The sequence below is a fragment of the Melanerpes formicivorus genome, unplaced genomic scaffold (genome assembly GCF_026170545.1).
Source record: "Melanerpes formicivorus ecotype bairdi unplaced genomic scaffold, bMelFor1.0.p_v2 SCAF_20, whole genome shotgun sequence".
NCBI classification, from domain to species: domain Eukaryota; kingdom Metazoa; phylum Chordata; class Aves; order Piciformes; family Picidae; genus Melanerpes; species Melanerpes formicivorus.
Window position 1 is genome coordinate 13,835,857 of NW_027142372.1, and position 13,997 is coordinate 13,849,853.

Consider the following 13,997-nt stretch of genomic DNA (forward strand, 5'->3'; position numbering starts at 1 on the left):
AAGAATATGGACCTCAGAGTCAGAGAAAATTATTCTTCAATATGCTCAGCAGCAAAAAAAGCCTGCATACATTTGCTGAGGAGAGGTGTGGGGCAACTGCTGCTCTGAGTCAAAGAATCTGGCCCCAGCAAAGCCTGTGTGTCTGAAGAGGAGAAGGTGAGCCACTGAAATTAAATCTCTCTTTTCTTTTTCTTTGTTGTTTTTTTTCCCAGTTTTACTTTCTTCTTACAGTTTTAAAAAGCTGCTTGAATTGTTAAAAATTATAATCTCAATTCATACTATTAGAACTGAAAAGAGTTTTTCAGCTGGGAGTACACTTTTACATTTCAGTCATAAATCCCTCAAAAAAAGGGAATTTATGGTGTTGACACTGACACTTTCTTAATTACAGCCCTGGAAACTTCAACTGTCTTATTTGGTAATGAAGTGTTGATTGCTTCCCCTGAAGACTAAAGCAAGGCATGAAAGAGAATCACAGGACTGGCTAAGTGGCCTCATGGGTGTGATAAATAATGGTCACAAAACCCAGTGCCACTTCCTCACAGGAGCTACAAAGAAAATATATCTTCTGTGTAGAAGACAGAAGTTGAATAGTTTTATCCCATCAATTGTGAGAAATGTTAGAGTCATTAGGAAAGAGGAATGAATATTTTAGAAACTGTCACTGCCGGATTATCTAGCCTAAGTACTTACGCACCACCACAGAATTTACTGTCCTTGGCAGGATGTGCATTAGCTCAGCTAGATTTTCTGGTTAGAGCTGCAAAACCTATAAGCAGAACTTTCATAAAGACAGCAACATTTTCGAGTGTATCTTTCATGAACTCTTCATCTGCAAGACTCTGAAGCAGATTTTACACTCATCATCAAGAGAACTTGCATACCACCATCTCAGGATTAGACAGCAATCCAATTTCCTATCAGAAAGCAAGTGCCAATTTGTGAGGGAGAAGTTGGTGAGCATTCAGAGTGAGCTGAAGAGAGTTCTTATAAGTGGAGGGGGATTAGACTAGATGATCTTTTCAGGTCCCTTCCAGCCCCTTACAGTCTATGATTCTGTGAGTAGCATTACCTATGCATCCCTCTTGCATGGCTTTATGAGGGCACTCACACACATGAAGTGTGTGGCTGCGGGGATTCTGATTCTAGGGGCCAGTGAATGCAAAGAATATGTTTGGGTTTGGTAGCTTTTATTCAAAAGGTCATTCATTTTAGCAAGGTTTCTGACTTGCAGAAAAAGAAGAAAGAAAAAAAATATATATTAGATTGCTTATGAGCAGGACACAGTCATCAAGGCTAGTCCTAGACTGGAGGTTGCTTGTGGTGGCCAAGCAGCCATTGCCCAGCTGCTCTGTTCCAGAGCTGAGATGGCAGCAATTGCTGTGGTCTGGAGGGAGACGGCGAAGACTGTCACTGGTGGAGCAATTTTGTATGATCCCAGCTCTTTGTGGTAACAGCTTTAGCTATACTGGGAAGATTTGATAGTGTTGTAATGATCACCTTCAGTGGTGTCAGAAGGCCTTCATAGTATGAAGCTAAACTTTGAGAACATTCTCCAGCTTTATCAGCAAGTAAGGAACTTCACCTTCAAGCACAATTATACCTTAGCATGTCTTCTCAACATAGCAGAGTTCAGGCTCTTTGGAAAGTGTATTTCCTGTAAAAATTGTTCTAGTGTGTATGGTTGGCTCCATTCTTATCAGAGTTTCATTTAATCTTGATAAATTATTGTCACTTAATCATAATATTTAAAGTAAATGTGGGTTTGAAGTAAACTACTTAAGTTGCTAGCGGAAGAGCTGACATGAAGGAAGGGAGGTTATGGTTTTTTGGTAGTTGGCCTGTTGCCTGCTCCAATGTTTGTCTGGGTCCTAAAACATTCAGCTACTCCTCAGTTCAATCACCCTGTCCCTTATTACTTGCAAGCACTGCATTTAAAAGAACTTCTGAGGAGTTACTGCCCTCTGTCTTCACACAAAAACACAGTACTATCCCTTACAATTCTGTAGCAATTTTCATTTGTAGATATCAAATCATTATTACCAATTTTCAAAGGCATCAGGCTCAGAGAGCAAGGAGGTTTGCCACAGAACCCACAGCAGGAGGATATCTTGGGCAGAACATAGCTTTCAGGTTTTACACCAGTGTCCTGACTTAGGCATGGCATTTCCTCATAGCAGATCTAGATAGGCCAGAAGAAAACTTCTCATTCGTTAGAATTATTTTTTAAAGCTTCTGTTGAGGAGCAGCTCTGCTGTGTGATTCGAGATGATCAATAAAAGCCTAAAAGTCCACGCAAAAACACTTGCACTAAGTGTCAAAGTATGTTTTTAGACACATACTAACTAGCTGTTTACTCAGCATCCTGAGCTGGTTTTGCTGGCTGCACAAAACACCACTGGAGTTAAAGGGCTTGCAATCACACACCTTCAGATGAAATATAAAATACTGCAGCCACTGTATTCACAGTGATAAAATACCAGCAGCTCGTTACCAGCACTGCCAACTGTGAGAAATTCAACGTTACCAAGGCCTCAGCAGAACAGGAAAACTACAGGAGGCTCTGCAGGGAACCAGGGAAACTTGAGTTTTTTGAGCCAATAAACTGAAAATCTTCCATAAAAACAACGTGGTTGCAAGTGGGAAGCGCTGAAAAAGCCCCAACATTTGACAAGAGTTTTGGATGAAGTGAATTGCAACTCAGCAACTGGGTCTAGATCTTCCCCCCAGCCGCCTTTCAGCCTTTGATTACTTGTCTGCTACAGAGTAGCACCACAGGCAAGTTTAAGAGAGAAAAGCACTCTGTTACTCATTATCCCTGTAACCTCTCAGAGGCATAAAGAAGGGTACAGTGAGGCAGGCTGGGCACCGCGGTGAGCTAGACTGTTGAGGCACTGCTCTGAGCAGGGAGCCCCGGTGGGATCTTGCAGCGTGCTGCACTGACAGGAAGAACACACACCAAGCACTACTGCAGTGTGCTCTGTCCCTGGTCACTCGCAATTTTCCTCCCGTTCTGTTGAAGCCTTCTTGCCACTGACGGTGGAATCTCTTCTGGGACCATTAAGCAGACATAGCCCAGAACTTTCTGTACTTTATACATGGCTGACTGCAGGGATTTATTATTGTCTAAGGCCTTCCTTCAGGGCACACAGGAAGGGAGGAGAAGTTCCTTGCATCTGTGCTCACTCATGCAAAGCTCAGCTTTAATCTGACACATGCTACATAAGAAAAAAAGTTTAGAAAAGCCCTCCAGCTAATCAACACACCAGAATTATCTGAGGATGGAGAGAGAGAGCGAGCACTGGTCCTAATAGAGATAAGCATGTAATCATGTCAAAAATGTCAAAATCTCAGTGAAGTCAAAATATGATTGAAAAATTAATGATGCACTTGAGTTATACTTTCTGAATAGAGCTAGAATGAGGGAGAGCCTTCTGGGATACACACTGCAGACGCCTGTGCCTTGGAAGAGCATCCATCTGGTGTATTTCTAGGATCAGCATATTTGTACAGAATGCAAATCGTTATTGCACCTCCTGTTATCTTCATGCACTGCAGTGAGAACTGAATGAGTCACATTAAAGGGTCAGACCCCTCTGTTCTACTTTTTATGATAAGCATCTTTTTAACATACAGTAGTACGAGATCCTGTGCGTCAACAGGTCACATTAGGAGCTGGTAATGGGTGAGGCATGACAGACCCTGCCACAGGGAACAAAACTTACTAACATTTGTTAACAGTTTAAAAGAGGGAATAAATAAAGGGGGAGGAAAATTAGATAATATGTCTATTAATAACTAAAATCTTGAGATATGATATATTCAGGATGGGCTGCTTAAGTTTTCTAGCTTGCACAGAGTAGCTGTGTTAGAGGCTGCTGGGTAGGGATGACATGATACTGCAACCTGCAAAGATTGTTGTGGCCCATGATCTGTAATCACAGCCTTCTGAGTGCCCTGTGGAGCAAATTAACTTAACTTTGCCTCTGTTGGCAAAGGTCTGTTCTTCAGAAATTCAAGCAGGTAACAACCACCACATGACATTCTCAAATACATGTGTTCTCATATAGGCAGAGTCATATTATTTCACTTGCCTTATTAATAACCATATCTATGAAAGCTTTTGCATCTCCCAACTTGTGCTACAGAATTCAGAAGGTTCATGGTGTGCAATTGCCAGCTACCAACACCTTCTCAGTCAGTAACATTTGACTGAAAAGCTGAATTGATACACTGGGTGAGCTGTTTTAAAAAACAAACACTAAATCCAAACTTTACTCCAAGCCACTCTCAATGGAAAACATCTAACGTGTCTCCCATTGAACAGGAAGCAATGTTTAAAGAACCTAGTGAAGTGAATGTGCAAATGCTCATTTAGCCTGATCTCCAAATTGGAATGAGTTAAAAATAGATCCTTGTTCTTCAGCTGAGCATCCAGGACTTATTTGTGTGTGCTAACAATGATATTAAAAGTTTCAGACACACACACACATTGTTTCCTTCACTTTCTTTTTTCATGAACTGTACTTGCAGCCCAGAAAGCCAATCAGATCCTGGGCTGCATCAGGAGAAGTGTGGCCAGCAGGTCAAGGGAGGTGATCATCTCCCTCTACTCAGCTCTGGTGAGACCCCACCTAGAGTACTGCCTCCAGTTCTGGAGCCCCTATTACAAGAGGGATATGGAGGTGCTGGAACATGTCCAGAGGAGGGCCATGAGGATGAGCAGAGGGCTGGGGCACCTCTCCTATGAGGACAGATTGAAAGAGTTGGGGCTATTCAGTCTGGAGAAAAGAAGGCTCTGAGGTGACCTAATGGTGGCCTTCCAGTATCTGAAGGGGGCCTACAAGAAAGCTGGGGAGGGACTTCTCAGGATCTCAGGTAGTGATAGGACTAGGGGGAATGGAATGAAGCTGGAGGTGGGGAGATTGAGGCTAGACGTGAGGAAACACCTCCCTGGAGGTGTTTAAGACCAGGCTGGATGAGGCTCTGGACAGGCTGATCTAGTGTGGGGTGTCCCTGCCCATGGTAGGGGGCTTGGAACTAGATGATCCTTGTGGTCCCCTCCAACCCTGACTGATACTATGATACTAATAATTTTAAGATATTACCCCCCTTTTTCAACGAAAATGCTCTTTCAGTTTTCTTTGTGATTGAGAAAGTCCTTTTATTCTGGAGCTAAGACATAGAATATTTTACAGGAGAGAAGACAAATGCTAGACCACAGAAGTGTCTGTCAGGTAATTTAAACCCCACTGTCTTCTCTCCAGAACCTTTCAGCCACACGTCAGGAATTATTTAACCCCATTTCTGCAGAGGATGCCTGCCCTGCTGAGTCTCAAAGGCAGCAGTACAGAGCTTACCTTTAATCCTGTGCAGAGTAAGAAATGATACACTGCTGAGATTAGCGAGTCAGTGTCAAACAGAGGTTCCTTCCTCTTTGTACTTGGATTCCACCTGGGTAAAAGCACACTTTTAAGACTCCTTAAGCATACAAAATCTCGAATCAAGTTTTCAGCAGCCTGGGCCTTTCAGTTAATTTAGAACTTAAAAAAAAAAAAAAGCCACCTTTGGTGACACACTTTCTTCCTTCACAAGGAGAGATTTTGTTACAGCTGTTGCTAACAGAGGAAAAAAAAATTAAAAAGGAAGTCATAAGAAAATGGAACAGTAATACTGAAATATGCCCCTTCCAACCAGCAAGACTGTCTCCTCTTCTACCACCTTCATGGACTGAGCTCTTCTCATGCTGTGCCACTTGCATCATGTATTAATAATGCAGTAGTGCATTAAAAAGGCCCCCACCTGAGAGCAACACAACAGTTGTTACTTTGTCTTAGGCAAATTTTGAGCTCTTTGCTTTCCTGGTTTCTAAACCTTTGGGATGCCTCCTCTTCCTGTTCTTTTAAGTTTTTTGCTGCAACCAAGGGAGTTCGTCATTTACTTGTTTAAGAAACACTGAGAGTCTCATGGACTCTGCCAATTCCAGCAGCTGGGCTTTAAGAAAAACATCTAATATCTTTAATCCTCAGAGAAGAAAATAAAAATAAAAATAAAAAAAAAAAAAGAAAAAAAAAAAGGAAAATAAAAAGGAAAGAAAGAAAGAGAGAAAGAGGGGAAAGAGGGAGAGAGGAGAGAAAGAGAGAAAGAGAGAAAGGGAGAAAGGGAGAAAGGGAGAAAGAGAGAAAGAGGAGAAAGAGAGAAGAGAAGAGAAAGAGTAGAAGAGAGAAAGAGGAGAAAGAGAGAAAGAGAAGAAAGAGAAAGAGAGAAAGAGAGAGAGAGAGAGAGAGAGAGAGAGAGAAGAGAGAGAAGATGAGAGAGAGAGAGAGAGAAGAGAGAGAGAAAAGAGAGAGAGAAAGAGAGAGAGAAAGAGAGAGAGAAAGAGAAAGAGAGAAAGAGAAAGAGAGAAAGAGAGAGAGAAAGAGAGAGAGAAAGAGAGAAAGAGAGAGAGAAAGAGAGAGAGAAAGAGAGAGAGAAAGAGAGAGAGAAAGGAGAGAGAGAAAGAGAGAGAGAAAGAGAGAGAGAGAAAGAGAGAGAGAAAGAGAGAGAGAGAAAGAGAGAGAGAGAAAGAGAGAGAGAGAGAAAGAGAGAGAGAAAGAGAGAGAGAAAGAGAGAGAGAAAGATCCTAACTTATGGGAATTGAAAGCACTCATTTCTGGTTTGAGATATGTATATGCAGCCTGTGTTCAGCCACGTGCTATCAGGACAAAAATGGCTTACACATGGAACTGAGGACGCAAAAGTTAGACCAGAAGACAACTCCTGGTTTATTACACCAGAGGGAAATAGATTAAAAGAAGGTTTCCTTTCTCAACAACTGACAATTTCCACCAATTTTGATTTTAAAAACAATAAAAATATTGAAGCTGAGTAATACTGAATAATTCTCTATTCATTAACACTTAAATAATGAGCGTAATTTCTAGACTTACAGATAAGTCCATTTCGAAGTGAATATGATTTTAAACAGATCAAACCACAATGCAAATATTTACACCAAACCAGCATTCAAATATGGCAAAACAGAGCTCTTTTTGTGGACTTTATGACAAGCAAGCAAAACAAAACGTGACACCATTTGACCAAAAAGAAAACACATAAAATAAAAATTAAAATGAAGCTATCATGCAGAAATAAAAGTGGAGATGTGGTGCCTTGCAGGACCTCTAAAGAAAAGTATGAAAAATCCACTGCCTGTACATGACAGGCACCAGCTTCCACTGGTCTGGCAGCACAGATGGAGGTAATACACAGAGCTGCTGACTTGATGACAGGAGTCTTCAGTGAGAAGAGAACTTAGCTACTCCTGTGGAAGGAAAGAACAGAACAGAACAGAATAGAACAGAACAAACCAGGTTGGAAGAGACCTTCAAGATCATCGCATCCAACCCATCAACCAATCCAAGCCACCTAAACAACTAACCCATGGCACCAAGCACCCCATCAAGTCTCCTCCTGAGCACCTCCAGTGATGGTGACTCCACCACCTCCTTGGCCAGCCCATTCCAATGGGCAATCACTCTCTCTGTATAGAACTTCTTCCTAACATCCAGCCTAAACCTCCCCTGGCACAGCCTGAGACTGTGTCCTTTTATTCTGGTGCTGGCTGCCTGGGAGAAGAGACCAACATCTGCCTGTCTACAACCTCCCTTCAGGTAGCTGTAGAGAGCAATAAGGTCACCCCTGAGTCTCCTCCTCTCCAGGCTAAGCAACCCCAGCTCCCTCAGCCTCTCCTCACATGACTTGTGTTCCAAACCCCTCATCAACTTCGTTGCCTTTCTCTGGACACAAGCCTCAGTTAAAAGCAAAGACAAGGGCTAGTTGATGATTGCTGTAGCCTGTCAATAGCTAGACTTCAGCACCTGGCATTGCAATAGCAGATTTGTTGTAGAAAGGATATATTTTGCTAAGAAAAGAGCCAAAATCAAAAGGCAGGAAAAGAAAATGCTTGCTAATACAGAAAGGGAAAATCCAAAGGTTTTTAGTCTCCTCCTACAGTGGGCATCAGTGAGGTACTTGGATGTCAGGGAGGAGACCAGTCAACAGAAGCAGCAAAGACCAGTGTGGATGGCTCAAAACGTTCTCATCGTGTCCTGTCTTTAACTTACCTTCGTGTGCAGTGCGGCTTTCTACCCCCTGAAGATGAGACATCAGGTCAATGGGAAAGCAAGGCTGTGGCTAATTTTTTCATTGTTGGGTTTTGTGGGTTTTTTCTGTTCAAAGAGAGGAAATAACGCGTGCAGAGCAGCAGTGGTTCGTACTGGGTCAGCCAGGAAGCGTGGGGCTGGGCATTTCAAAGACAGACAGTTTTGTTTCAGGTTTCTCTCAGAGAAGGAGAAAACTTTTTTCTTTTTTTTTTTTTTTTCACCTAAAAATGCAAAGTTTGAGTTCACTTATAGTTAGCTAAGTTATCAATGGACACCGTGGTTCACACTGAAAATGCCACTTCAAGTGGAATACTTTGCATCTGCAGCTGCAGTTATTATAGAAATGTAGTCATTACAGCCAAACTCCTGCTCCTTTGGATCACAGCACAGATAATAGCAGAAGGGAGGACAGGAAACAATGGGAGATCATTATCGCTATCCCCCCAGGTGAAGAGCTGAGGCATAATTGGTTTAAAGCTGAAGTTTCACATATATCTTCATCCAGCTCTAATGATGAAAAAAGGCAGCCTCTCCTCCTGCTGTCCTTGTCTGCCTCTTGCTGTCTCGTCTCTGACTTGGCCCATGGAGATAAGAAAGCAGAGAGCTAATGCATCTGGAAACACAAATCCAAAACTGACTTTGTGAATATTGCAAGCAGTGGAAAAGAGACTCAGCTGGAGGTATGTCTCTTTAAATTGCAAAACAGCTTTTAATTTGGCCTTGCATGGTCATTACTTATTAGCAGTAAACGAGCTGATAATCTTTACTGCTGTAAATGGTCATGAAGAATTAATGCAACAAAGCCACTCAGAAGCTCACACCAAGTCCCTGCACGGCATAGCTGAAATACCAGGGATTCGATCTACATGTTACACAGTCAGTTAACACCTGCCTTCTGATGAGGAAGCTGAAAAGAAGTGACTCTGTACTTAAGCAAAGCATTGTATGTCTGGAAATTTGTTAAGGAAAAAAAATCCACCCAGCCAGCAAACACCTGATTCCTACGGTGACAAAGGGAAAAGGCAAAATCCGTTGTGCCAAGACACCTATGAGCATCTTAAAAGGCATTAAGAGATCTCACAGCTGATTGAAACTAACAAAAAAAAAAAAAAAAAGTCAAAAAGCATTTTGCAAGCAGAAAAAAAATAAAATAAGATCACCAGGTTTTGTGAGAACCTCCCTGATGATTAAAAAAAAAAATCCCAAACCAACACACTGGTAGTTTCAGTTGAAATATTCAGACAGAAAAGTTGAGATCAGAGCTGCCTTCAAAATGCTCTTTCTTGCTGGCATAGCTTTTACAAATATTTCTTTTTTAGACCTTCAAACATCATGGCTTTATTTATGTGTGCACTGAGAACCTATTTGCTGCTTCCCCAGGCCTCTGTTCAAAAATGGCATTTAAGCATTCTATCAAAAATCAGGCTCTGCAGGAAAAAATGGATCAACTGAAGGTAAAAATGTGCACCTCTGTGTGTGGGGGGGGGGCCTTGGCATCACACTGGTTTAACCCTTCTTCTCATTTCTGCTGGTTCATGGGAAAGATTAAAATTTGGGGGATAATTCTACCAGTGTAATGAAGATGCTTTCTAACTAATCACTCAAAGTGGAGAAAAACAGCAGTGCTTCTAGATACATTTCAGTTGAGAAAAGACGAGGAAAGAATGGCTGTAGTTCTTGTGCAGAAGTGCTGGGTTACTGCAGGAGAGGAAAGCCCAGGCAAGGTGACAATCTGAGGCTGACAAGAAATGCTTCTTTTTCAGACATCAAATCCACATCTTTAGCAGCTGATTTGCAACAACTTGTTCAGAAGAATACCCTAAAATCCCAAACGCAGGCACTCTGTTTCTGTAGGGTTCGCTACAGCGTCCTGAGAACAAAGAGCATCTTAAGACACAGGACATAGCTGAGGCTATGCCGTGGTTTTGTAGCTTCGGGTCACATTTCAAGCACCGCCATCTGATGTGCTGCCGCTGTGTGACCACCGTTGGGCCATTTATATTCAGAGGAGAGCCGTGGTGGCTCATTTGCTTGTTCTTACCGTGGTGGCCGGAAGTCAGAGTAGGACTAAACAAAATTCTTACAAAGCATCCAGGAGAGCCAGTAAAGTCCATGGAAAGCAGCTGGCAGTTCATTTGCCTTCTTTATTTGACCTCAAAATGTTTGGACAACAAATATGATGGAGGTGGATACGGTGAAGAGGACAGGGACAAGTTTCTGCAGAAAGCATTGCAGAGGCATTTTGAAACAAAAGTAGCACTGGAAAGGAAAGCCTTTTCCAAGGGCCTCACATTTCACTGCAACGTGGTCTTCGTGGTTTCCCTGGCACAGCTTCTGCCTGGGTGCCAGTGGTCTGCACAGCACAGGTTTTGTGTGTTGGGGCAGGCTCCCTCCTGGGATTGCAGCTGCAGCTGCACTCTTCCCAGCTTTACAACTGCTTCTCAGTGACTTTTTGCGAGCCACTCTGTGCCTCAGTTTCCCCAGCTGTGAAAAGGAGACACGGATACTTCTTCATTGCTGTGGCATTCTTGCTTCAAGAGCACAGGAGGCAGTATCTGTGAATACAGAATTTATCAGCAAGACACCACCACTAATGTTGGCATTACCAATTAACAGTGCTGGCATTTTACTACTGGAATGGAATCTGTGCTAGCAAATATTTTGTTGCTGTATTTAGAAACTAAATCTGCTTGAGTGCAGCACTGAAAAAGACAATTTGTAACTCTGAGGCCAATATGCCAAGTATACTTGTCTATACTTCTGTTTTCTCAGCCACCATATGATAGAATCATATTGGCAAAAACCCAAATGTGTTCTAAAACATCAGTTGTGTGTGGCAGCTTTAACATTTTCTGTGCTGACTTCCTGAAGAAAAGGATTGTGTAATCAAAAGAAAGTCAATATTACAGCAATGAGGTTTGAAATCAGCATGGTAAATTTAATTTTTAAACAGTACTGGCCCTCTCATGTACTTACAGATAATAAAACATAACAGAGGAGATGATTTATAGGTGCTGCCACTGAGAATACAGCACAAGAAGAGCCTGCTAAAGTAATATTCCTATTCATATATGTCACATTACATTTATATGTACCTTCTGTTGTGTTTCCTAGAGCTAGAAAGCCATGGTGAATGCCCTCAGTCAAACTCCATCTCCAATTCCACTCCTCCTGCCTAGAGCTCTCAGTTACAATAATCAGCAATCCTTCCAAGAGCCCATGGCTGCTGTGTTTTCAAGCCACTGACCCAGAAACACCAGTGAGCAACTTTGTGTTACACAGATCCCTGATGTTCTCCTCTCCCAGGAGGTTAAAATGCCATCTCTGCTTTGCAAGCACCCTAACACTTGCTGTTTCACCTGGCAGGATTCATGCCCTTTCTGTAGTATCATCTCCCTGTAATGAGAAACTAGCTATGGCTGGATGACTCCAAATGTACCAGCTGTCTCCACCATCAAGATCTGTTATTTGTGCTGTGCATTTGTACAGGTCATGAAGAAGGCACATTGGTTCAGAGGGAAGAGGAGGACTTCAGGGCAGAGAGGAAGGAGCAACACAAACTCCACTGCCAAATGATTTTATTCCCATGAGCTGCAGTCTACACAGCTTATTGTGCCTGGGTGTATGAACAGGACATTGAAATACAGGGGGGCTCCCCATTCTGAGAATCACCCCTCCTCAGCTTCTCCTCTGTCACTCTGCTGTGTCTAACCATCTCTGCTGCTGCTTCTTCTGTGATACCACAATGCCACTCACTGCCTACATCCAGTATTGGCAGACTTTGCTCAGATTCGTGTAGCAGGAACGTTGCTACCTCAGGAGAAGTGTAAAAGTTTCTGGTTTAGCTCCTAAGTGCTTTTCTTCACACTGTGCACCCACTGGATCTTTTTTGACTAGTCTCTTTCTAAGAGGAAACATAACTGAGCAGCTAAGGCTAACTGCATCAGCACTCACCTCCAGACACCTCAACAACCAGCAGCACAAAGTCTACTCCAGCCCTGTGACAGCTATAAAACTAAAACAACCAAAAGAGATGCACTCTTGCTGTCCATGCCACAGCCCTTCATCAATCTACAGAGATGATATTGCACATGATCAAACACTTTCATCCCACCTCAACAGCTACACCTGCTCATCCCAAAGGTGCTGCATTTGTACAGACCCGTGGAAAAACAGATCAAGGAACTATTCCAGAGTAACATCAGCCATGTTTTGTTTGCCTGGCAGCAAGAAAAGATATCTACCTTTTTTTTCTGCCTTGCACTTACAATTATGCCATTACAGTAGGGTTTAGGCTTCGAAATCTTGACCTTCTCAGTGATTTTTCTCAGGTTTTAACAGATCTACGCAGGCTACTTAGCACCTAGTGATCTCCTTTGAGATCATTTACAACAAGAATGGATTAAAGATCAGTTTAGCTATCAGCTAAACTTTTAGTCTTATCCCAGCTTCACTTTCCCCCAGAGATAGGTCAGTTTAGGAGCTACTCTTCTCAAATCTGCTCTTGCACCTATACTTGAATACAGCAGACATCCCATGATACAGAGGGTTTAGGCCTTTGCACGCTATTTGTTACAAGCCACTGTGCAACAACCTTACTTTGGGTTCAGTAATTGCTACAAGAGCATGAACACAGCTGGGCATCATATTGCAAATATTACCTTGGGATTTAACAACAGGGATGTGGATGGTAGAAACAGCTTTGTACTAAAATTAAGTTTAAATAAAATGAAAGCAAAAGTCTACTAGGCTATAGCCAGCAATGTATGAGGTTTACTGCACTGACCACATTCAGAGCACTAGAGTTTCTTATCAGTGAGATGCAGACTGAATTCAGACTTTCTTGATAGTTAGATCTATAATTTGACACTTGTATAAAATACAGTTTACTAGTAGCAGCAGGAAGAAGACTTTAGTGCAAATAACATTTTTATTCTTACCATCAGGTTGGAACATTCTTTTTATATATATCTTCAAAGCAAGGCTTGAGGCTGTGTTTGGTCTTCAAGATGAATAATATGTTCATAGGTAACGATTTGTTCTTGGGAGGTCTAGCTGATTATCTTCCTGATAACCTTGGATGAAGAGCATTAGTGAAGAGCTAAATGACATAAAGAACAAAACAAAACAAAAAGAGCTTACCAAAATGCAGACAAGGACTCCCTGCCTGGGCAAGTACAGATTGATAGGCTGCTCTTTTAGATATATGTTTTATGACCCTTCTTACAGAAGCCCAGATTTATTACTGAGCACGGCTTTGAATGTGTCTAAGCCCAGCGATGACCAACTGTCGGTATTACTGCTGCAGAGAGGGTTACAGCAGCACTTGCAGGGCCTGAGAGCCTCTCAGCATTCACAAATTCTCCAGCGTAGGCTCATTTTCTTTCCTAGCCGGGCCATGTGAGGGCAGCAGAGATTGTAGAGTGGGGAGCTGTGTGCAGAGGCTCAGCAGGACGGGTGGTACTGCCTGAGAAAGTGTCCCCACCTACCCTGGCTCCTGCCTTGGCTGCCTTCGCGGCTGCTGGGGACAAGCTTCAATGCTCCTGCAAGCCGTGCTGGGCATCCCACAGGATGCAGAAGCTGTAAGGAACCGGAGTCGGTGTCTGGAGAATCAGATGATTGGTAAATCCCTGCCAAGGCCACAACCTTTCAAACTTTTAATGCTTTTTTGTTTAGTTCTGATGGGAACAGCACAAAGCACACACAAAGCGCGGCTCTGCCTCGGGGTACAGATGCCACATTCCTGAGCTGAAACTCTGCACAAAAGCAAAGGAAAAGGAAAGTAATGTCGTTTGAAAGCCTGTTTTAGAGCAGCACATTCACATCCTCTCATTCTGTGTCCACAACTAGTAT

The 13,997-nt window shown here is 42.6% G+C and overlaps 1 protein-coding gene across 3 annotated transcripts in view; it reads right to left on the minus strand.

Moving 5' to 3' along the window:
• The window catches only part of PLCG2 (phospholipase C gamma 2), a 76,852-nt gene extending 68,479 nt beyond the window's left edge, over positions 1–8,373 (minus strand). Inside the window, exons 1-2 of one of the 3 annotated variants that reach the window (XM_068150869.1) lie at positions 8,106–8,373; positions 5,361–5,454 (exon numbers count right to left, since the gene is read on the minus strand). The gene's annotated coding sequence lies outside the window, so the exon portion shown is untranslated. Of the gene's footprint in view, positions 1–5,360; positions 5,519–8,105 lie in introns of those variants that run through there. The other 2 variants (XM_068150874.1, XM_068150870.1) reach the window with 2 other exon arrangements.
• Between the last annotated feature and the right edge of the window lie 5,624 nt (positions 8,374–13,997).